This window comes from Ictidomys tridecemlineatus, chromosome 3 (assembly GCF_052094955.1).
Source record: "Ictidomys tridecemlineatus isolate mIctTri1 chromosome 3, mIctTri1.hap1, whole genome shotgun sequence".
Lineage (NCBI taxonomy): Eukaryota > Metazoa > Chordata > Mammalia > Rodentia > Sciuridae > Ictidomys > Ictidomys tridecemlineatus.
In genome coordinates, this window is record NC_135479.1 from 62,403,364 (window position 1) to 62,427,419 (window position 24,056).

Consider the following 24,056-nt stretch of genomic DNA (forward strand, 5'->3'; position numbering starts at 1 on the left):
AAGTTTTATTGTTTTGCTAGCAAGAGAAAGAAGACTCATGCCAAAGGAGGAATAGAGGGCTTTTAAAGGGGGATACAAGGGCTGTTCTCCAAGTTATCTCTCTCTGTGGAAGTAATTAATGTTTAACTTCTATCATTGGAAGAGCAATTAGTAGGTCTCCAGTTTCCTTATTCATTGAATGGAAGGAAGGGAAGATAACTCAGCTTAGGACATAAAGAACATTCCTCTTGCTTCCCCTTTTCTCGGGAGGGGATAAGGGAGAAGAGGAAGGGGAAAAACATGTCAATTTTAAAATAAGCCACCTGTGTTTGAGCAGCAAGGTTATATTCAAAGTGTATGAAGTAGACCCCTGTTACAGCAAAGGGCCCTGTTACAAGATCACAGATTTCTTCACCACCAGTGCCTTTCCCCATGCTTTCAATCATCTTGCTGCTTTTTTATTTAGCTTACTTTGTTTTCATTTTTTTACTTTAATTTGTTATATATCACAAGAGAAAACCAAGGTACAATGAAATTCTATCTATCTATCTATGAAGTACCAGGAAGCCAACCCAGGGCTTTGCAATGAGAGGCAAGAACTCTGTCACTGAACCCTACCTCAACCCCCCAATGAGTTTTGTTTACACTAAGATGTTGGCATGATCAAAAAGTTCACACTAAATGAAGGTGAACAGAGGAAATCAAAATAATGATAAAAGCATAGTTTTGCTTTACCCAGTTTAGGAGTGTTTTCTAGTGTATTTCTCAGCATGGTTTTTGTTGCAGAGTTCTGCTGAAATGACATCCTTATATGTGATGCATATTTATCACTGGATGGAGGAGGAGAAGGAGGAGTGTATCTGCTGTGCATCTATAACCTCCTTTCACATTCTTTTCTCTGTTACATGTTTTCTCTGCATTTTGGGGGCCCCTTCTCAGACGTGTCCACTGTCTTGGAAGTATTTTTTTTTTTGCAATTTCAGTTTTGTTCTTTATTACTACAACTTGGTAATTCTAATTTTAGCTTCCTTATGATGTTTATGTTTTATTCATCTAGCTTTTAAATTTAGTTGTGCCATAGGATCTTTTTAAATAGATTTTCTTTCTTAGAAAAGTTTTGGGATCATAGTAAAACTGAGCAGAAGGCAAAAAGATATCCCATAAACCAGCTACCCCACATATACACAATTGGCCCATTATCAACACCTCTCACCAAATTTGATGTATTTATTATAATTGGTGAATGGAAAAACCACTATCTCTAGTGTAAATTCTTTTACATAGGACTCGATCTTAATATTATATGGGTTTGGACAAATGTGTAAGAAACACATATCCACCATTAGAGTATCCCACAGGATAATTTCACTAACCAAATTCAAATAAGGTTCTCCAACCTGTCAGACCATGGATCTCAAGTAAGTGTATTCATTCATCAGTATTCAGCAACTACTCTTGAGATAAAATTAGAACTAAGGCATAGACTCTGCTCTGAGGTCACTGTCTGAAAGGGACACCAAGGATCATAATACAATGGAGAGTGATAAACTCTTGTATAAAAAGTGATTAAAATCATAACTTTCTCTCTCTCTCTCTCTCAAATAGTTATCACCAATCTCATTATTCTGACCTGACGTTCTTTCAGAACATAAAGGATTTTAGTAAAACTTTCCCAGGGAAAAGAAAGTTCAGAGCTTTGGGGATAGTGGACAGTGTGTGCCACACCTCAACCATGCTAACCATGAGATCTACCATTTGACAAAGATCCAATGAGAACTCTTGCAGAGGACCCATGGTAAGACCTCATCATTTCTGTTACATTCCGTCTCTGAGGATAGATCACATTGCACTGAAGATTCCCATCATAAAAAAAGAATAACACGACAGAAGAAATGTGTGATACTCAACATCTAACTGTGACGAGATGTTTTACATGGATGTTGGTACATGATGGATGGAGAAAGAAGGGAGATGCGACAGAGATGTGGGGTGGACCCATCATTTTTCATGTCTTCATGTGACACAGGTACATCTTCCAACTAGTGGATAACCATGTGTTTGTTTCTTGTAGAGAATTTTCATCAGCTTCCAAATCATAATGAAGAATAAAATCAAGTAAGTATATGTTAAACAAATGATCTACACTATTAAATGTGTTCTGTAGATGACAAAAATTGCAAACCTTCTCCAATGGGCAGTGTCATGAAGGCAGGAAGTCAGGCACTACCCCCTGGTGGCCACATGAGAAAATGACATGAGAGTGCAGAGCTCCTGGATTGTCAGCAAAAATACACAAGCACACTCAGACTTCTTCAGAGGTCTTTAATTCTGGTGGTTTAAAAAATACATTAGTTGGATCCAAGATGATGGAATAGAGGAGCCAAATATTGGGTGGGGGTTTTACTTTGGCCTTTTAAATTTAATTTTAATTTTTTTAGGTCTTGTTCTTAAACATCTAGCCAATCAATTTTACCAGTCTTACCATTTTGGGCTGCTCTGTGGCATGAAACCAAGAAAGCAGACAGGAAGCATCTGTTAGACCACGATGCAAAGAAAAGACCACCAACTCCAATTGAAATCAAATTACTGCAACCTAATAATCTCCCAACAAAAACTGCGGGAACAAAAGACAGCCCCACAGCTCTCTTGGAGCACAGCGTTATAGCACAGAAAGTTACACAAAGCGGGTTTGAGAACTTACAGATAACAAAATTTTGACAAAATTTCCCTTTGTGGTAAGATGGCTCCCAATCTTAAGAGGGAATTAGGCTGGGTTTATTAGTCTCCCCTTTTCTTATGTGTCCCTTTCAAATCTTTGATAGGGTAGGGGAAGAGTGCTAAGAGAATTTTAATCCCTCAGGTAACAGTCTCCAACTTTTTGAACTCACCCAAAACCAGTCTCCCTGATCTGACCTACTTAATTTACCCATTTATATTGACTGTCTATCTATTTTTGGCTCCATTGTTGTAAGAAGAGGGGCAGTGCTCATTTTTGCTTCTTTTGAGATGGGGGGGGCAACATGAGGGACATGAGTTCCTTTTTAGAAGTCAGTTCAGTTTGAAGTCTGGTTGGGGAAGAACAGGTTGTAAAGTCATCTGGGAATGGGTGCTTCAATGAGAGAAACAAAAACCATGAGTACTGAATAAATGTTGCAGCAGCTGTATAATGGAAGTTTCTTCACCAGGCTTTAACATCCCCAGTTATCAGGAATGTAAACATAACATTTAACTTTTAATGTTACAGATGTCCTTTCCCATAAGATATAGTTAATAATTTAATGTCATCTGATCTTACAAAATTTTTTACTAGTATGACCTCTGTGTCTAATAGAGAAACCTTTAATTTTGTTACTTAAGGCTGGATAACTGTACTAGCAAACATCAAGCCTACCTGTGTAAGTTAGGAATATCTGTAGGCCTTAAATTAACTAAAAACTTTTTACTCTGGCAGTTTCTCTTGATAATATTTTTGATAGTTATCAGGCATTTCTGCCTGAGAATCTTTGACACAGGTACATCTTCCAACTAGTCTTACTTATTTCGGGGAGTTGACACAAGGAATATACCTTAAGTTATATTATTATTATTATTAAAATGTCCAGGAACGGCTGTGTCTTGGCTTTAACTGTTTTTGCTAAGTATTTAAGATGAAGCAGTCAAACTGACTTTTGTTTCTATCTATTGTTAACAGTCAGCTGAGTTTCCATGGGAGTCACTCCTGGGGGAACTTGAGAGCAGCCTTTTAGTTCTGCTAGTGCCATTTGCTCTGGGATGGGTCCAGGTCTTGCTGATCGTGTGGCTTCCCTTGGAAGCATCAGGGATGTCTTCCTTCTCCAATGATCCTCCTCTTTAGAGCAAATGCACTGACTGGCTTTTTGTTCTCTAGGGGTCTCATTAATCTTCCTGATCAGGAAGTTATGTGGCCCAGAGTTGCAAAGCTCTTTACAGAAGTCCCCTGTTCCCTGGATTTAGACTGACTCAAAGGGCAAGGGCCAAATATTGGGTTGGGGTTTTTTGGCCTTTTTAATTTAATTTTAATTTTTTTAAGTCTTGATCTTAAACATCTAGGAAATCAGTTTTACCAGTCTTAAAAGTACTGGGCTTTGGGCTAGGGCTGGGGCTGTGTCTCAGTGGTAGAGCACTCACCTAGCATGCATGAGGCACTGGGTTCGATCCTCAACACCACATAAAAATAAAATGAAGATATTGTATCCACCTAAAACTAAAATACATAAATAAATATTTTTTTAAAAAGTATTGGGTTTTAATGTCTACAACTTTACAATCATTTATCTTTTTTATTAGTTGGGGTCTGTATTATCCTATCTGTCCTATAAGTGATGGTTTATTATCTTAAATTAACCCAGCTTGTATGTTCTTAAAGCAATACCTCTGTAAAACATTAACAGGCAATTTTTAGACCATTTATAAGGAAACTACAAAATGAAATTAACAAGAGTAAAAACACATTTAGTTTGTGTAATGGTTATCTTGAATATTGGCTGAGTTATATACATTTATATCCCCTGAGATCCTAGTAATCTTGACAAAAAACAACTTTTGAACACAACTTTAAATGAACTGAAATCTGGCCTCATGTGGAGTTATTCTGACATATAGTAAGATGGGACACAGAGCCTTATCTCAGGTAAGGCAGGGCTCTTTATAAATCTTAAGTAAAGTGTTCTAGTTTTGAAAAAGAAAAAAACAAAGCTGATCTTTGTTTTTTAAACATTATTTTACAAAGTTTACATAAATTGTTTGAGGTTACCTGAATATTATATAACACAATATGATATCACATTTAAAATATGAATTAAAGAAAAGCTGAAAGCTTTTAACCTTCTGTGGAAAAGTAGCAAAATATTTCGTGTTTTACAATATTAATCTTTATATAGATTAAATACTAAAGTGTACCCAGTGTAAAAAGTAACATAAAACTTTACATATTTTATTGATAACAGGTCCAGTTATAAAACATTAAATGATATAAATAAATTCCCAATGATTTTTAAGCCTAAAATTACCATACAACTTTAGTTTGGAGAACACCATTGTTCTTTTAAAGCTTTTATCTTAAAGACTTGTCTACCTGGAAGATATGAACACATTTAATATACAAGGAAGAGTAACAGCACCATAATTATATTGATGTTTTTATATTAACCAACTTTAGCTTTTAAAGAAATCACAGTACAATGCTCTAAAATAACAGTTTTTGTTTAACTAGTTATTTAATTTTTTTAAGGTTACTTGCTCTAGACAAAAGAAACAAAACTTAATAAAATACAATGTTTTGGGTAAACTTATGTCTTAAGAAATCTTTGTCCTTTTAACATATAACTGATTGTAAAAACAAATTTACACAGACTTATTTATCACTTATTTAAATCCCCTTATTTACTTTACCACATAAAGATTTTTTATCTAGAAACATTTTTTATTAAATATGGTCTTCATATCTAGAATATTTTAATTATTTTCATTTTTAACCTTTTTTGTCCACATTTTGAAACAATCCTTGGAAAGTTTTGAATTTAGGCAAATTATTTTATTTTAATAGAAAGAAATACTTTGTTGTTTACAGTACTTTTAATTGTAACATTTATAACTTTTGGGCCTTTGCACATAAAAATTTTTAATATCCCTTTTTTATATAGAATTACATCTGTTTACCATTTTACGAAAACACAATGATTAGGTATATAGAACCTGTTGGGATTTTAAATTTTTAGTAACATTTTCTAGTGATGACAAAGGCAACTTTAAATCTTTTTTTATTTACCAATTTATGAAAACATCAATAATGTTACCCAATCGAATTTAAGGAATTAAGAGTACTTGATGGTATTTTTAATATTTAGCTTTTTAACCTTATAAATTAATCAGATATCTAACAAAAGTATTCATAAATGAGTAATCTCATGTCAAATTTACTTTATTTATTTTACCAAAATATCAGACAAGTGTATTGAACAGTGTTAGCCATTTTTTACTTGTTGAAGAAAAGTCCTAGAACCAAGGCATATCAGACATTTTACAGACATCAACATCTTTTGAACACCTAGAAAAACTTGTAAGTTTAATTTTAAAGACATCTTTATCTGTTTACCCAACTTGAATTGAACCATTTAAATCATGTGAATTGAAGGTATTTGGATCCATTTTTTAACTTTTTTATGAGCACTCCTTATATATTTGTTAATTTTTATATCATGTACATGATATATGGACATACACACATGCATGATATATGAACATATGCATATACAGACATACAACACATAACACAATAGTAAAGGCCTTATAGCTTTTCACAGGTGAAATCTCCATAAAAATAGAACTGATCAGAAAAACATTAACTTAGGTCTGTAGGATCAAAATCATGAGTTCAAACAAAATACAGAGTTTAAGAAAAAGCAAGAGTCTTAGAAAAAAAAATAGCTGGCTGGTAATTAGTAAAGTACCATACAATTTACTCTTTGGTTAGTCTAGTTTGAGTTCAGATAAAAGACACTTTTACTTTTTTTCTCCCCTTGGGCCTCAGATCAGTTTCCTACTGAGCTTACAGGCTTTTTTATTTGTATTTTAATGTAAGTCTGGCTGAGGTCTTAAAAAAAACAGGGAAAACTGCTATTCTGAGCAGAAACCTCATGCCTAAGACGTTTTAACCATTTTTAGTCCATAGTTGGACAGGTTTGGATGTCTATAATGAAGAGACTTACTTTTTATTAACTTTGGGAACAAAAGCTATGACATTAAGTTCCTTACTAAGATCAGCCATTTGCTGTCGAGCAGGTCCACTTCTTTGTGTGGCCATTCTTAGGTTTTTCTCTTTTTTTTTTTCCAGTGACAAACAGGATGAATCTTGTGCTAAAGCCTGCTCATAACTCAGGGGGAGTAAACCTTTTGGTAATAGGCTGTTTAGATAATTTTGAGAGGTCTAAGGCAAGAGGTGAGAACAGAAAATCTGGCATTTCTAGTCAAGGAGAAACTGACTTTTGGTCCCTTACAGGGAAGCAGAAGAAGCATACTAGGGACATTTTTAGGCTAAAGTTTGGCTAAAGTTACCTCCACACATCTAAGGCAGATCAGATCACTATACCAGCTATGTTCAAACAAACTCTTCTCAAGTTCAAGAGTCAAACTGACCACAACACAATACTCTTGGGTGACTTTAACACACCTCTCTCACCACTGGATAGATCTTCCAAAAAAAGCTGGATAAAGAAACTACAGAAATCAATAACACAATCAATAACTTAGACTTAACTGACATATATAGAATACTTCAACCTGCATCAAGCGGATACACTTTCTTCTCAGCAGCACATGGATCCTTCTATAAAACAGACCATATACAATGCCACAAAGCAACACTTAGCAAATACAAAAAAGTAGAGATACTACCATGCATTTTATCAGATCATACTGTAATGAAATTGGAAATCAATGACAAAATAAAAAATAAAAATTTATTCATCATTGAACAATATGCTACTGAATGAACAATAGGTTGCACAAGACATCAAGGAGGAGATTAAAAAATTCTTAGAGGTAAATCAGACCATAGACAAAACATATCGAAATATCTATAACTATATGAAAGCAGTACTAACAGAAAATTCATTGCATGGAGTTCATTCCTTAAAAGAAGAAAAACTCAACAAATAAATGACCTCACACTACATCTCAAAGCCCTAGGAAAAAAAGAACAATTCAGCAGCAAAAGCATAAGTCAAGAAATAATTAAAATTAGAGCTGAAATCAATGAAATTGAAACAAAAGAAACAATTTTAAAAAATTAACAAAACAAAAAGTTGGTTCTTTGAAAAAATAAATAAAATTAACAGATATTCAGCCATGCTAACGAAAAGAAGGAGAGAGTAACCTCAAATTACCAGCATATGTGATGAACTAGGTAATGTCACAACAGACACTACAGAAATACAGAAGATAATTAGAAATTATTTTGAAATCTTACACTCCAATAAAATAGAAGACATTGAAGGCATCGATAATTCCTTAAGTCATACGATTTGCCCAGGTTGAGTCAGGAAGATACACACAACTTAAACAGAACAATATCAAGTGAAGAAATAGAGGAAGCCATCAAAAGCCTACCAACAAAGAAAAGCCCAGAACCAGATGGATACACCAGCCAAGTTCTACAAGATCTTCAAAGAAGAACTAATACCAATACTCTTCAATTTATTTCAGGAAATAGAAAAAGAGACAGTAATTCCCAACTCATTCTATGAGTCCAATATCATCCTGATCCCAAAACCAAGCAAAGACACTTCAAAGAAGGAAAACTTCAGACCAATATCTCTAATGAACATAGATGCAAAAATTCTCAATAAAATTCTGGCAAATTGAATACAAAAACATATCAAAAAATTATGCACCATGATCAAGTGGGATTCATCCAGGGATGCAAGGTTGGTTCAACATACTGAAATCAAAAAATGTAACTAATCTCATCAATGGTCTTAAAGATAAGAATCATATGATCATCACAATAGATGCAGAAAAAGCATTTGACAAAATACAGCACCCCTTTGTGTTCGAATCATTAGAAAAAATGAGGGGTAAAAGGAACATATCTCAACATCGTAAAGGCAATCTACACTAAGCCTCAGGCCAACATCATTCTAAATGGAGAAAAATTGAAGGCATTCCCTCTGAAAACATGAACAAGACAGGGATGCCCTCTTTCACCACTTTTATTCAACAAAGTTCTTGAAACACTAGCCAGAGCATGTAGACAGAGGAGAGCTATCAATGGATATGTATAGGGAAAGAACTTAAATTGGCACTATTTGCTGATGATATGATTATATACCTAGAAGACCCAAAAAAATCTACCAGAAAACTTCTAGAACTACTAAATGAATTCAGCAAAGTAGCAGGATATAAAACCAACACCCATAAATTAAAGGCATTTCTTCATATCAGTGACAAAGCCTCTGAGAAGGGAATGAGGAAAACTATCCCATTCACAATAACCTCAAAAAAACAAGATACATGGAATCAACTTAACAAAAGAGGTAAAAGATCTATACAATGAAAACTACAGAACCTTAAAGAAAGGAATCAAAGAAGACCTTAGAATACGGAAAGGTCTACCTTGCTCTTGGATAGGCAGAATTAGTATTAACAAAATGACCATACCACCAAAAGCACTATACAGACTTAATGAAATTCTGATCGAAATCCTGATGACATTCTGCATAGAAATAGAAACGCCAGTCATGAAATTCATCTGGAAAAATAAGAGATTCAGAATAGCTAAAACAATCCTTAGCAGAAAGACTGAAGGAGGTGGCATCACTATACCAGACCTGAAACTATACTACAGAACAATGGTAACAAAAACAGCATGTTATTGGCACCAAAATAGACTGGTAGACCAATGGTAAAAAATAGAGGACACAGAAACTAACCCACATAAATATAGTTATATTAGAGAAAGGTGCCAAAAACATACATAGGAGAAAAGACAGCCTCTCTTCAACAAATGGTGCTAGGAAAACTGGAAATCCATATGCAACAAAATAAAATTAAACCCCTATCTCTCACCATGCACAAAATTCAACTCAAACTGGATCAAGGACCCAGGAATTAAACCAGAGACTCAGCATCTAACAGAAGAAAAAGTAGGCCCTAATCTTCATCATGTGGGATTAGGCCCCAACTTCCTTAATAAGACTCCTATAGCACAAGAATTAAAACCAAGAATCAATAAATGGGATGGAATCAAACTAAAAATGTCTTCTCAACAAAAAAAATAATAATAATAATCTGTGAGGCGAACAGAGAGCCTAACTCCTGGGAGCAAATCTTTACTCCTAACACATCAGAAAGAGCACTAATCTCTAGGGTATGAATGCAAAAAGCTAAACACCGAAAAAACAAATAACCCAATCAACAAATGGCCAAGGACCTGAACAGACACTTCTCAGAAGAGGATACACAATCAGTCAACAAATATATGAAAAATGTTCATCATCTCTAGCAATTAGAGAAATGCAAATCAAAACTACTCTAAGATCATCTCACTCCAGTCAGAATGGCAGCTATTATGAAGGCAAATGATAAGTGTTGGCAGGATATGAGGGAAAAAGTGCACTCATACACTGCTGGTGGAACTACAAATTGGCGAAACCAATATGGAAAGCAGTATGGAGATTCCTTGGAAATCTGGACATGGAGTCATGATTTGACCCAGCTATCCCTCTCCTCGGACTACACCCAAAGGACTTAAAAACAGCATACTACAGGGACACAGCCACATCAATGTTTATAGCAGCACAATTCACAATAGCTAAACTGTGGAGCCAACCTAGATGCCCTCCAGTGGATGAATGGATAAAAAAATATGGCATATATACACAATGAAATTTTACTCAGCAACAAAAAAGAAAATCATGGCCTTTGCAGGTAAATGGATGTCATTGGAGAAGATAATGCTAAGTGAAGTTAGCCAATCCCCAAAAAACAAATGTTGAATATTTTCTCTGATATAAGGAGGCTGACACATAGTGGGTGTGGAAGGGAAATATGGGAGGAATAGATGAATTCTAGATAGGGCAGAGGGGTAGGAGGGAAAGGGAGGAGGCAGGGGATTGGCAAGAATGGTAAAATGTGACGGACATCATTATTCAAAGTACATGTATGAAGACATGAATTGGTATCAACCTACTTTATATACAAATATAGACATTAAAAGTTGTGATATATATGTGTAATAAGAATTGTAATGCAAAAAAAACAAAGTGCATGTATAAAGACATGAATTGCTGTGAACATACTTTATATACAAAGATGAAATACTGTGCTCTATATGGGTAAATAGTAATTGTAATGCATTCTGCTGTCATGTATTTAAAAAATAAAATCAATTAAAAAATTAAATAAAATACTTGGGAATCAACTTAATAAAAGAGGTAAAAGAGCTCTACAATGAAAACTACAGAACACCAAAGAAAAAATTAAAGAAGACCTTAGAAGATAAAAAGATCTCCTTTATTCTTGGATAGGCAGAATTAATATTGTCAAAATGACCATAATACCAAAAGCACTATACAGATTTAATGCAATTCCAATCAAAATCTCAATGACATTCTGTTGGGGACCGCATATCAAGTCAAGATGGCGCCTGGCAGTTTGCCAGGAGGAGTGGTTTGTAAGGCAATGCCACCAAGCCATCAGGATGGTAGGGATTCCTTATTGGCTGATTGCTGTAACTGGATGATGCTAATTGAGTCAAGCTGTGTGTAACCAGTTAGGTATATATACCTCTGCTGTTTTGCAATAAGGCGGCTCCCACTACTTTGGGTGCTCGCTCAGTTCCTGCTCAGTTGCTGCTGAGTTTTCCCTACAATAAAGCAGTTCCCGCTTCAACCTTCAAGTTGCTTGTCACCTCCCAGTTATTCTGCTCAGCCAGACTGTGGCATATGGTGGCCCTGTTCGGGGAAACTACAGGACTCTTGGGAATAAGTGACAAGGTAAAAGGACCATTTCAAAAAACAGTGTGTTCTTGTTTCATTTTGTTTTGCTTCATTTTTAAGCTGCCTGTCCCTAGAAATAAATAGGACGGGAGAAAAACTGTTCGCCCCTGAGGAAGGCGCATGTGTGGCCGCACCCCAAGGGATGCGTGTCCCAGCAGCGAGCCGCGGGACGCTGCAGTGTCGTCTGCCATCGCGTGTGTCCCGCCAGGGTGGGGTTCACGTCACCGGACAACAGATAGGGCAAGAGGATGGATGAACATTTCAAGAAAATAGAAAAATTGATACAATGTGCTTTTGTTCCGTTTTTGTTTCATTTTGTTTCGGTTTTGTTTTGTGTTATCTTAGTGGGTTGTGTTATCTTTGTTACAGAAACATGGGATCAGACATTAGTAAAACCAAAACCAAAAGGATGTTAAGTAAATTGCTAAAGGAAGGAGACACCCCAGTAAAGCCAAGAACAATTAGGGCATACGTTGATACGATACAAAAATGTAGCCCATGGTTCTTTAAAGAGGAATTGTTAATATCACAATGGGACCATCATGGTGAAGATTTTAAAAAGATAGAAAAGAAAAACCCAGGAATTCTGCCAGTTGGCACATTAACATTATGGATGTTGATAAGATCTTGTTTGCTTAATCCAAAGCCTTCAGTTCAGTTGTGTTATATGTGCACACTTGTGTTATGTGTTGTATGTTATGTGTGCACACTTGTGTTATGTGTTGTATGTCTGTATGTGCATATGTCCATATATCATATATGAGGAGCACTCATGAAAAAAATTAATCCAAATATTTTTGATTCACGTGATTTAAACAGTTTAATTTAAATCGGGTATTGTTTTAAAAAGTGGAACCAAAAAGGAGGTTAACAGATCTGTTTGTTTACTTCCACCTTTCCTTTTCATTATATCAAACAATTTTGTCAGGATAATGTACTAAATTGTTCAGAAAGTTGTTTTCTTAGTGCCTGCTGGAATGCTACACAACTTTCTTTAGCCATCATAATTGTCCTTAGCCATCATTGCCAGAATTCCTACCTCCATCCCAGTGCCAGTGAAGACAAAAGTAGAAGAATTTCCAGTATTATTGAAAAACCAAATGAGATTTCAGAATTACAGCTACCATCATCATAGCTGTTGCTGTTTCTGCTGCTGCTACTACAGCTTCTGCAATAGCTATCACAACAAACTGTATAAACTAATGCATCAATGAACAATGTAACTCAACAAGTAATGCTCAGTCAAAGAGTCAATTTACTTTAAGAAGAAATAGATATGTTAATGGATTCCTCTGCTTTAAGCTGCTTACAGAATTTACCTGGACTGTGTATCACTTATATGCATTATGAACTAATCTATGGATAATTGTAATAGTACCAGAGAATCTTTGCTGACAGTGTCATTGGTGGTACAATTTTTCTAAGGGTTTCTTACTTGGAGCCATCAATTGGCTTGGTATTGTGGCATTTTGTATCCTCCTCCTTCTGCTTGTGGCAGGTTGTTTATGGTGTTTATGTAAAAACCACTATGGTCGTTATCCACAAGTATGGGTAAATATGTTGGGCTGGTAGTCAAAGATGGGTAAGATCCACTTACAATGGTACGAACCTAAGCCAGGAGCCTGACAATTTGAGGTCAGACCATCCAATGATGGGTAAGAACCATATGTAGTATTGGACAACCTAAAATAGGCACAGTCCCTAAACCACATACTTGTTGTTTAATAAGACAAAAGGGAGGAGATGTTGGGGACCGCATATCAAGTCAAAATGGCACCTGGCAGTTTGCTAGGAGGAGTGGTTTGTAAGGCAATGCCACCAAGCCATTAAGATGGTAGGGATTCCTTATTGGTTGATTGCTGTAACTGGATGATGCTAATTGAGTCAAGCTGTGTGTAACCAGTTAGGTATATATACCTCTGCTGTTTTGCAATAAGGCGGCTCCTGCTACCTTGGGTGCCCGCTACCTTGAGTTTCCGCTCAGTTCCTGCTGAGTTTTCCCTACAATAAAGCAGTGCCCGCTTCAACCTTCAAGTTGCTTGTCACCTCCTGGTTATTCTGCTCAGCAGACTGTGGCAACATTCCTCATAGAAATAGAAAAAACAGTCATGAAATTCATATGGAAAAACAAGAGACCCAAAATAGCCAAAGCGATCCTTAGCAAGAAGACTGAAACAGGTGCCATCACAATGCCAGACCTTAAACTATGTATACTACATAACAATAGTAACAGTAATGCCATGGTATTGGCATCAAAATAGGCTTGTACACAATGGTACAGAAAAGAGGATATAGAGATAAACACACATAAACACAGTTATCTCATATTAGACAAAGGTGCCAAAAACATACATTGGAGAAAAGATAGCCTCTTCAACAAATGGTGCTGGGAAAACTGGAAATCCACATGCAGCTAAATGAAATTAGCCCCTATCTCTCACCATGCACAAAACTCTACTCAAAGTGGATCAAGAACCTAGGAATTAGACCAGAGACCCTGTGCCTAATAGAAGAAAAAGTATGTCAAATAAGGTCCCTACTTCCTTAACAAGACACCTAAAGTACAAAATATTGAGAATCACCCCGGCTTCAACTTCCCCATGCCCCGAGACAGTGGCAGAAGAGCAGCCCAATGGTGAGCCCTGATGACCCTCATGATCCTTACCCACCAATCAGAAAGCGCCCTGTGCCAATACCCTGCTCTGTTGAACCGCCCCTGGCTATATAAATGTGCAAAGCTGTTCCTCAATAAACGGGCACTTCTCTTACAACAAGCCTTGACCGGTCATTCTTTCATTGGTGCCGAAACCCAGGAGGGGGAATTCCTCCCTGCTTGAGGGCTCCCCTCTCTCAAAGCTTGCCATCCTCATCCACTCTTTAGAACTGCTACTACTCGCACAACACCGGCTCTTCAGTAGGTGAGTTCCCCTACTGGGTATCCAACTTCAGACAGGCTATACGCAGGGGATTTGACCGTGATCGTCCGGCAAACCTCTGACACCGAACCTGGAGGAGAGAGCACACCCTGCCATGACGTTCACAGTCACAGTGGACTCTCTGGAACCCAGTTCATGAGCGGGACGTCCTGAGGGGTGGAAGAACAGGCACTCCTCACCCCCCCTTCTTCTCTCTTTAACCACCCTTGTCCCTGTACTGACCTAAAAACCTGAAAATCCTGACGCCAGGTGGTCTGTGACTTCCGGCCTTCTGGGCCTGCTGGCTGAACTCTCAGGTAACGACTTGACCGTCCTCCCGGCCCCAACCCTCCTGAGTCATATTGGTCAAGCTCTCCGCCTGTGAGGAGGCTCATCTGATTCTGTTCCAGTCCGGACCCTTCCCACCTTCCTACTTTCTTCTTAAGGCTATACCATTATGGGGGCCTCTTCTTCCCTCCCCGCAGTCTACCCCTTAAAATACCTCCTGGCTAATCTGAATCAGCTATCCCTCACTCATGATATAAAACCCAATACCTTCATTAAATTCTGCACACAAGATTGGCCTTACTATCAATTGGACAATCAAAGTCAATGGCCCCCAGGAGGATCCCTAGATCCCACAATTCTCAGAGATCTGTTTAACTTCTGTGAGCATTCGAAAACGTGGAAGGAGATCCCCTATGTTGAGGCTTTTTCTCTTCTTCATTCTCACCCCGACCTATGCTCTTACTCTACTGACCCTTCTTTTGATCCAGCAGATGAACCCTCTCCCTCTCCCTACCGACCTCCCCTGTTGGCTCTGTCCTGCCGCTCAGGTGCTCCTCAACTCGGCCGACACCTTTAGTCCCCCACAAACTAGGTCCCACTCCCTAATCCCACAAACCATGGCCTCCTTAAGAGAGGTTGCTAGACCTGAGGGCATTATCTGGGTATATGTCCCATTCTCTATGAATGACCTCACACAACTCGATTGGTAGATACTTTTTCAGGATGGGTTGAAGCCTTTCCCACTTCTAACAAGCGGGCCTCTACAGTAGTTGATCTGTTGCTTACTCACATAATCCCCTGTTTCGGGATGCCCACTTCTATCCAATCAGACCATGGCCCAGAATTCACCTCACAGATAACTCAGGGACTGGCTCACACACTATCACTCCCTTGGCATTTCCATTGCCCTTACTACCCCCAGGCTTCTGGAAAGGTTGAAAGGATCAATTGGTCCCTTAAAGAGACCCTCACCAAGCTCACCATGGAATTAAGCCTGGACTGGGTAAAGGTGCTCCCTTTGGCTTTATTGTGCATTAGGGCCTTGCCAAAAAATCCTTCTAATCTCTCACCTTTCAAAGTCATGTATGGCCGTCCCCTCATTCCTCCTGGACTGCCTCAGAACCCCTACCCATCCCCGAAACCTATGCCCTGCCCCTCCTCTTCCATCTATGCTCTGAACTCTGGCACTATCAAGACTGGCTCCTTCCTGACCCCAGTCTCTCTCAAAACCTTACCTCCTTAACACCCGGTCAACTTGTTTACTATAAAAGCCCCCTCTAAACCAAAATGGGAGAGTCCTGATCAGGTGATTATGTGCACTGCCTCAGCAGCCAAACTCAAGCTGTCTAATAACCAACCTACCCCGTGGATTCACATTTTCAGGCTTAAGCCCAGTGCTCCTGCACCTTCATCAGAAGAGCCAATGACCATATCGTCACCTGTCATTAAGTACTCTTGTCATCCCTCCCCACAGGATTCTCTCAAGCTCCGCCTCTCCCGTGTCTCCGTTCTTGACCCAATATTTGAGGATATTTCATAAATGGGTTCTCCTAATGCTCCCCCTCATTTCTGGCCCTTCTTGGGTCCTCTCTTTGCCCTATGTCTGGAGATTCAAGGCAAGTAAAACTTATTCTCACAAAAACACCAGGATTACCCACCTTTCGGCCACCACTGATTGCCCCCTCTTGAAGGTGCACTTACATCCACTGCTGAATCCCTGGCCTCCCTACAAAAGCAGGGCACCTCTCTGGCCCAGGTTATCCTCCAAAAGTGTAGGGCCCTCGATCTACTCACGGCTGAAAAAGGAGGAACCTGTATGTTTCTTAGGGAAGAATGCTGTTATTATGTTAATGAATCAGGCCTTGAGGAAGAAAATATTGTCAAACTCACTGACTTAGTGGCTACCCTAAGGGCCCCCTTCAGCCAGACCCCCTTCTCCTCCTTACTATCTTGATGGTAGTGGGTCCGTTGTGTGTTGTCCTCCTTATGTGCCTGTTCCTTCCCTTTATCATTAAGTTCATTCAGACTCAGGTGGATAAAATTTCTAATCAAGCTTTTCACCAGCTTCTCCTCAGGAATTACCAACTCCTGGCTACTGATAAACCAGCCAGCTCTTCTAGAGAACACCTCACCACATGCTGATGGGCCCATTATAAGTCCCTGGAACACCTACTTACAAGCTCTGGCTAGCGACGCCTGGCATATACCTCCAGTCAAGACCTATGCTGAAGGGACTGACATCATCATAGATCTGTTGTGGCAAGGAACATTCGTTGATCTGGTTCCTAAAGTAATACTGGTCTTCTCTGCCCTCCTGTGGGGGCTCCTTACTTCCCTCCTCTCTGATTCTCCCACACCACCCCATCTCAGCAGGAAGCAGCCAGAATGAGTCGATGCCCACTCTCATTTAATAACAAAGAGAGGGGAATGTTGGGAGTTGCCCTGGCTCCAAAATGGCGCTGACTGTGCTTCTCTTCTGGTACTAACTTCCCCATGCCCAGAGACAGTGGAGGGAAGAGCCTCCCAATGGTGAGCCCTGCTGACCTTCATGATCCTTGCCCACCAATCAGAAAGCACCCCATGCCAATACCCTGCTCTTTTGAACCGCCCCCGGCTATAAATGTGCAAAGCTGTTCCTCAATAAACGGGTACTTCTCCGACGACAAGCCTTGTCCAGTCATTCTTTCACAAGAAATAAAATCAAGAATCAATAAAAGCTTCTTCTCAGGAAAAGAAACAATCACTAAGGTAAATACAGCCTTAAGAATGGGAGCAAATTTTTACCACATGCACATCAGATAAAGCACTAATATCCAGAATATATAAAGAATTCAAAACACTCAACACTAAAAAAGCAAACAACCCAATCAATAAATGGTCTAGGAAGCTGAACAGACACCTTCCAGAAGATCGAGAATCGATCAACAAATATATGAAAAAATGTTCAACATCTCTAGCAATTAGAGAAATGCAAGTCAAAACTCCTCAAATATTTCATCTCATTCCAGTCAGAATGGCAGCTATTAAGAAAACAAAGAATAATAAGTGTTGGCCAGGATGTGGGGAAAAGACACACTCTTACATTGCTGGCGGGACTGCAAATTGGTACAACCAATCACTAATGCAGTATGGAGATTACAAAACTTAGAATGGAACCACCATTTGACCCAGCTATCCCACTCTCATTTATACACAAAGGATTTAAAAACAGCATACTACATAGACACAGCCACATCAATGTTTATACCAAGCACCAATTCATAAAAGCTAAATTATAGAACCAACTTAGATGCCCCTCAATAGACAAGTGGATAAAGAAACTGACATATATCCACAATAGAATATAACTCAAAATTTTAAAAGAATAAAATCATGGCATTTGCAAGAAAATGGACGGATTTGGAGAATATCATGCTAAGCGAAGTAAGACAATCCTGAAAAACTAAAGGACAAATCTTAATCAAGTATGATAAGTGGATGCTGATTCATGGGGGGAGGGGGCAATAAAGAAACTTTGATAGGGCAAAAGGGAGGGAGAGGAAGGGAGGAAGTCTGGTGACATCACTAGATGCTAGGATGACCCCACTTGCAGTGGAAGACAGGGAAAGGCTTGAGGGACATGATGAGTTGTCCAGAGTCACATGAGAAAATAGGAGGAGGGGCAGGGTTTAGCCCCAGTTCTGCCTCCTCAGAGCTGGAACATTGGCTGCACCCAGGTCTGTAAATGAATGTGAGAAACAGTATTGGGGATGGTTGTGGACACATATGGAAATGTTGGGGGGCTGCAGGAGGGTCAACAGTAGCCGAGAGGCACATATGTGATTTTATCTGGAGGAGGGGTCAGGTCAGGAACCCTTAACACATGGCCTCCCTTCCTTTGTGACAGATCCAAACAGAAAATAAAATCCAATAACCAGGCACCCACATTCTAGCAACAGCCACCTCTCCAGCTCATTTGGTGAGATACCTTTGACTTGAAAGCATGTTTTGCTGCATCCCATGAAAAGGCCAAGGTTTTAGGAGGACTCGAGGCCAGAGGCCCCCCTATGGCTAAACAACCCCTTCCCCAGCCCCAAGCCCCAGGATACCCCGCAAACAAAACATGCTGGTAAGAATGGAGTGCTGGTTGAGATCCTGCTCTCAGCACCTCTGCCCTTGTGTGAACAGCCAACATAGGCCCACATGCCACAATCCAGGGCCACTGAGACAGAGACCATCCACCACCGTGAGTAACCCTGAAATGCCTTCCTCCTGAATTTGGGGGAACAGGGAGCTGAGGCAGGAGCAGCTATTGGGAGATTGTGAGGCAGATGTCCTGTCATTATCATCCCCAGGACAGGGCTGGAGGTGAGACTGGGAGTGTCTAGGCCTCATTCTGGCCCCCAGTGCCATCTCCTTCCTGTCTTCCTAGGGTAGAACTCTGGGACACAGGGTCTGTGTGAGATTTGGGGAGAACACCACTAGGGGCAAAAACACCTTGAACAGAGGCTAGGCAGGACCAGGGGCTCCCTGCCAGCTACCAAGCTCTCTGTTTACCTGCTCTCCACAGGATCTCATGGAGGACAGCAACAGGGGCTTCCAATCAAGAACTGTGCTGGAAGTGCCAGGGCCGAGCACCTGTGGGAACAAGCTTGGCCTCAGGGTGAGTGTAAGAGCAGGGAGGCCTGCACAGACCAGGCCTAGAGAAGAACAGAAGACGACACTAAGCCCAGACACCACCCTGAACACATTCCTTGTGGGGCTGGAAGGTGGAGGGGCAGAGTCCTGAACCATAAGGAATCTGAGCACCAACTCCTCACCCATCCCCATCTTCTCTGCCAGCCTTGGCCTTGGCCACATGCAAGGTCACTGTCTCCATATTAGATACAACATCACAACAGCAACACTGACACACTCCCTTTCTCTGAAGATTTTGCATTCCACCCTTTAGCTGATTATAACTCCTAGACCCAGGTGTCCGGGAGACAGTGGACTGCCTGTCCTTCCACACACTCTCCAAGTCTTACACATTAACAGGATTAGTAGGGGGACATTTAGCCAAGATATCAGGGGAACTTTGCTACTTGGTCCAATTCTATGTCACTTGCTGTCTCAAGGAACACACCCCACAGTCTCAGAACAGGTGTTGGGGGGCACCAGCACTTTACCTCCTTCCAGGTGGACTCAGTTTCCACAGCCATTCAGCCTTTCAGGGCTGTGAAGCCTGGACCTCATTCTCTTCTGGAGCCATTTCAACAGCACCTCAGAGAATTATGTCCTGGTTGACCACACACAGGGACCCTCCTGTCAGGGATGAACGTGTTTTCTCACCTCCAGAAGGTGATGTGCTGGTGGGATTCAGGGGATAATGCTCCTAATGCACAGAGCTGCCACCTCTCGTCATATAACAAACTGGCCTGAAGCTGCTGAGGTAGCCAACTATTCCCTCAGCAATTCCACTTGAACTCTGCCAGCCATTGTGGTGCTGGGGCTCTCCTGTCCCCCTCTGGGCCAAACCCCTTAGGGTTTTGCACTGAACACCATCCTCAGATACATCTGGTGGGTCACACTTCAGCCACTGACTTTCCTCCTCCATGTCGCATTCCAGAAGGGAGAGGTGGCTACAGAGGTAGATGATAGCAGCATGTTATATATGTTCCAGGCACAGTCCCCAGAGAGCTTGGAGGACACCCTAGAGCCAGACTGCCTAGATGATGACTCCTCTTTCACATCCAGCACATCCAGTTCCTCCACCCAACAGGAGATGGACATAATGTGGGGAAGGTAAGCCCTGTGCAGGGTGACAGGGCCACATAGAGCTGTGAGTCCTGGAACTGGCCCTGCACCTCTCTGAGCCCAGCCTGATCCTTTGAACACTGGGGTGCCAAGAAGACCAACCTCATGGTCAAAAAGGCCAGGCCTCTCAGGCTGCTGTTCCCCCCCCCTTCTTTCCTCTAGGGTGGTCTCCTCACTCATTGGATTACAAAGACTTCACAATCCTGCTCATAACATCTATAGCCATGTGTATGTAGCACGCCCTGACTTGGAAGATGAAGACCACCACATCCAGGGCTTTATAGAAAACCCAGAGCCCATGGAGGGAGAGGCCAAATGTGAGAAGGTCTGGGTCGTGGGTGTGAGCATATAGAGATGGGTCGGGGGCTGGACATGCAGAGCACATCTTCCAGAAACAGAGATGGGACAGAAACAATGAGAAGCACAGCTGTCATTCTCTGTATGCATTCTTGGGACACTCTCAAGGACTAGGTTTGTGTGTGGATCTCTGAGGAAGGCAGTGGAAAGCATTTTGTCCCTGGAAGGAACATAGATAGTTGGCAACTTTTACTCTGCTTGCACATGCAGGGCCACTTCTGGTGACTGAGGAGACAACTGGCCAATTTCCACCATCTGGGAGAGCACTACAGCTGGAAACGCCTGAAATGTCATCTCCAGGCCAGCAGCTCCTGGTGGCCCCTCAGCCAGCGAAACCCACTGAGCTCCCCCTTATACCTATTCCCACACCAGAGATGCTCTTTCCCTCTCCTGGCATTTATTTTTTCATTCTTTTTGTTGTATGTATTTACTTATTTTTTTAATATTAGTTTTCTCAAATTAAATATTTTATTTTATTTGTTAAAGATTCAGTTTATTGGCATGAAGTACATTCTCAGAACACTGCACCTATCTCCACTATGTAGTTCTAGAACATTTTCCTAAATCTGGTACCCACAACCACTCCCATCTCCCCTCCTGCAACCCCTCATCATTCTAGCCCTGGGATATGCCTAATCTGCATTTTTCAAATCAGTGCAGTCTCAATTCTATTTAGTCACATAATGTTGAAAGGGACTGATGCAGTTTATTTAGTAGGGTAAATGCCATACAGGTCTTACGTTTGTTCTTTTTTATTTTAAATTTTTTTGTTGCTGGGTGTTGAACCCTGGGGCACTTTACCGCTGAGTTATATCCCTGGTCCTTTTCCTTTTGAATTTTGAGAAAGGGTTTGCTCAATTGCAGAGGATCTGAGTTTCTAGGGCTTCCCACAAACCTACAATCATTTTGCTGAAACCAGTATTATTTTGAAATTAAAAAATCCTCTATATTCAATGTCTAGAGAACAGATTAAATCAGGTGTGTTACAATTATACCAGGGAATATAATACAACAGTGAAAAATAGTAATGTCCTCCTCCATGTCATTGAGCCAGTAAATCTCAACAATAGTGCTGAACTAAAGAGCACACAGAGAAATCATTTGTGATAACAGCAACAAGAAGCCAAGCAAAAATAATAAAGCACCAAGAAACTTGTTCTTACCATAAACTGTAAAGAATAGTGAGGACAAGAGTGGACAAATATTCAGCTAATGACAACCTCTATGGGAGGTTGCTTCATGGCCTTCTCAAGTGGAGCAGTGAGTCCACAGGTGCTCATTCTTGTCCTCTTTAAACAGGCAGCAAGTGTACTCTTCGTGTGCATTGGTTTTATGAAGTATGAGAAATTCTTTGACTTCTGGGAGGTGAGTAGAGGTGGGAGGAAGAGAGAAAGATGGACACAGAGAAATCGAGTTTATGCATGTGTGTGTGTGTGTGTGTGTGTGTGTGTGTGTGTGTGTGTGAGATGATGGGCCACAGGCCTCCTGCATACTAACATATTCTCTGTCCCTGAGCTCCACTCCAGGCTCTGACGTGTGTTTTGAAGTCATTGTCAACTTTGTACCCTATTTTAATTGTAAAACAACGGTCTATATTAGCACCAATGAACAGCTGCATATTACTTAACTGAGAAGTTACCAATCTTTTAATAAATGACCAAAGTAGCATTTTTTCAGTTTGGAAGCCAAAGTCAACATTTAACACAAGGCACCAACTCATGTGAGGCTCATATGGCCACACCATTACCCCCAGGCCATTAATATGCACACAGTTAATAAATAAGTCAACCGATAACAGTGGTACCTTCCACAACTGATAACAACAAAAAACGTAAGGTCACCATACCACAATGATGGCAGTACCTCCAGCATTGCCAATGACTCTTATTGGAGCCCTTGCTTTAGAATCAGCACCAGTCACAATAGAACACACACACCAAAGTTTCTACATTAAAAAGGAAAACAAAGCCTTTCAGAAATTAATGTCTCGGGCTGTGATGTGGCTCAGTGGAAGAGCACTCGCCTAGCACGTGCAAGGCACTGGGTTTGTTGTTCAGCACCACATACAAATAAATTCATAAAATAAAGGTATTGTGTCCAACTACAAATTTAAAAAACATTAAAAGAAAAGAAATTAATGTCTCATGATTAAGAACTCCAACACAGTACAAAGGGAAGGAAATTTCCTCAATCTCAAAAAGAGTAACTAGGAAAACCCATTGTTGAGCTAACAAGACCCTCAAAGGTGGAAAACTGAAAACTGTCCCTGAAGAGCAAGAACAACAAAAGGACACCCCCTCAATCCACTGCCCCTCAGCACTGTACTGTCTGTGCTGGCCAGAGCACTTAGGCCAGAAGGAGAATGACAGGAGGAATGCAGACCCCAAGGAAGAAGAAGGCTCTATTAGCAGATGATGTGAACTTACACACAGAAAATTCCCCCAAATCCACCAAAACACTACCAAAGCTAGCACCTGAAGTCATCAAAGTTGCAGAGGACCCATTCAACACACAGAAATCAATGGCCTCTTCTATATACCAGCAATGGCAGGCTGAATGGAAATTTAAAAAGGAATCCCATTTGCACCAGACTTAAAAAGAGAAAAACACCTAGGAATAAATTTAACCGAGCAGGTGACAAACTTCTGGAAATGACAAAACATGGCTGAGACAAAATAAAGAAAGTTTTTTCTAACATAAGTGTTGAGTCCTACAGATTTCTCCCTGGAGTGACTTCAAAGTATTATCACAAATTTTGAAGTGCTGTTTTCATCTTCAGTTCAGTGAGCCAGAGGTGTGTAACTTATGCCAAAATAATGCTAACCAGCAGCCAACCCAGAATCAGGGGTCCAGGCCATTGGGACTTCACCTTTTGAAGACAACAGAGACTTCATGAAAGTCATCCAAAAAAGGGATACTGATACCTGATGGGTGGAGGCCATAACCACCTAAACAGAATTGGCCTGAGAAGTGAATAAAGCTCCGTTAAAAGAAATAATCCCCAGATATCACCTGTCCCTGTTCTTCAGGTCAGATCATGGGCCCACCTTCATCTGGAAGTTACCCAGACCATCACTAATATGGGCAATCAAATAAAAGCCACATGCCACCTACTGACCACAGGGTTCAGGGAAAGTTGAATGGATGAACCACACCCTAAAGACCACCCTTGCTAAACTCTGTCAGGAAACAGGGATTTCATGGGTAGATTCCTCCTTATAGCTCTCCT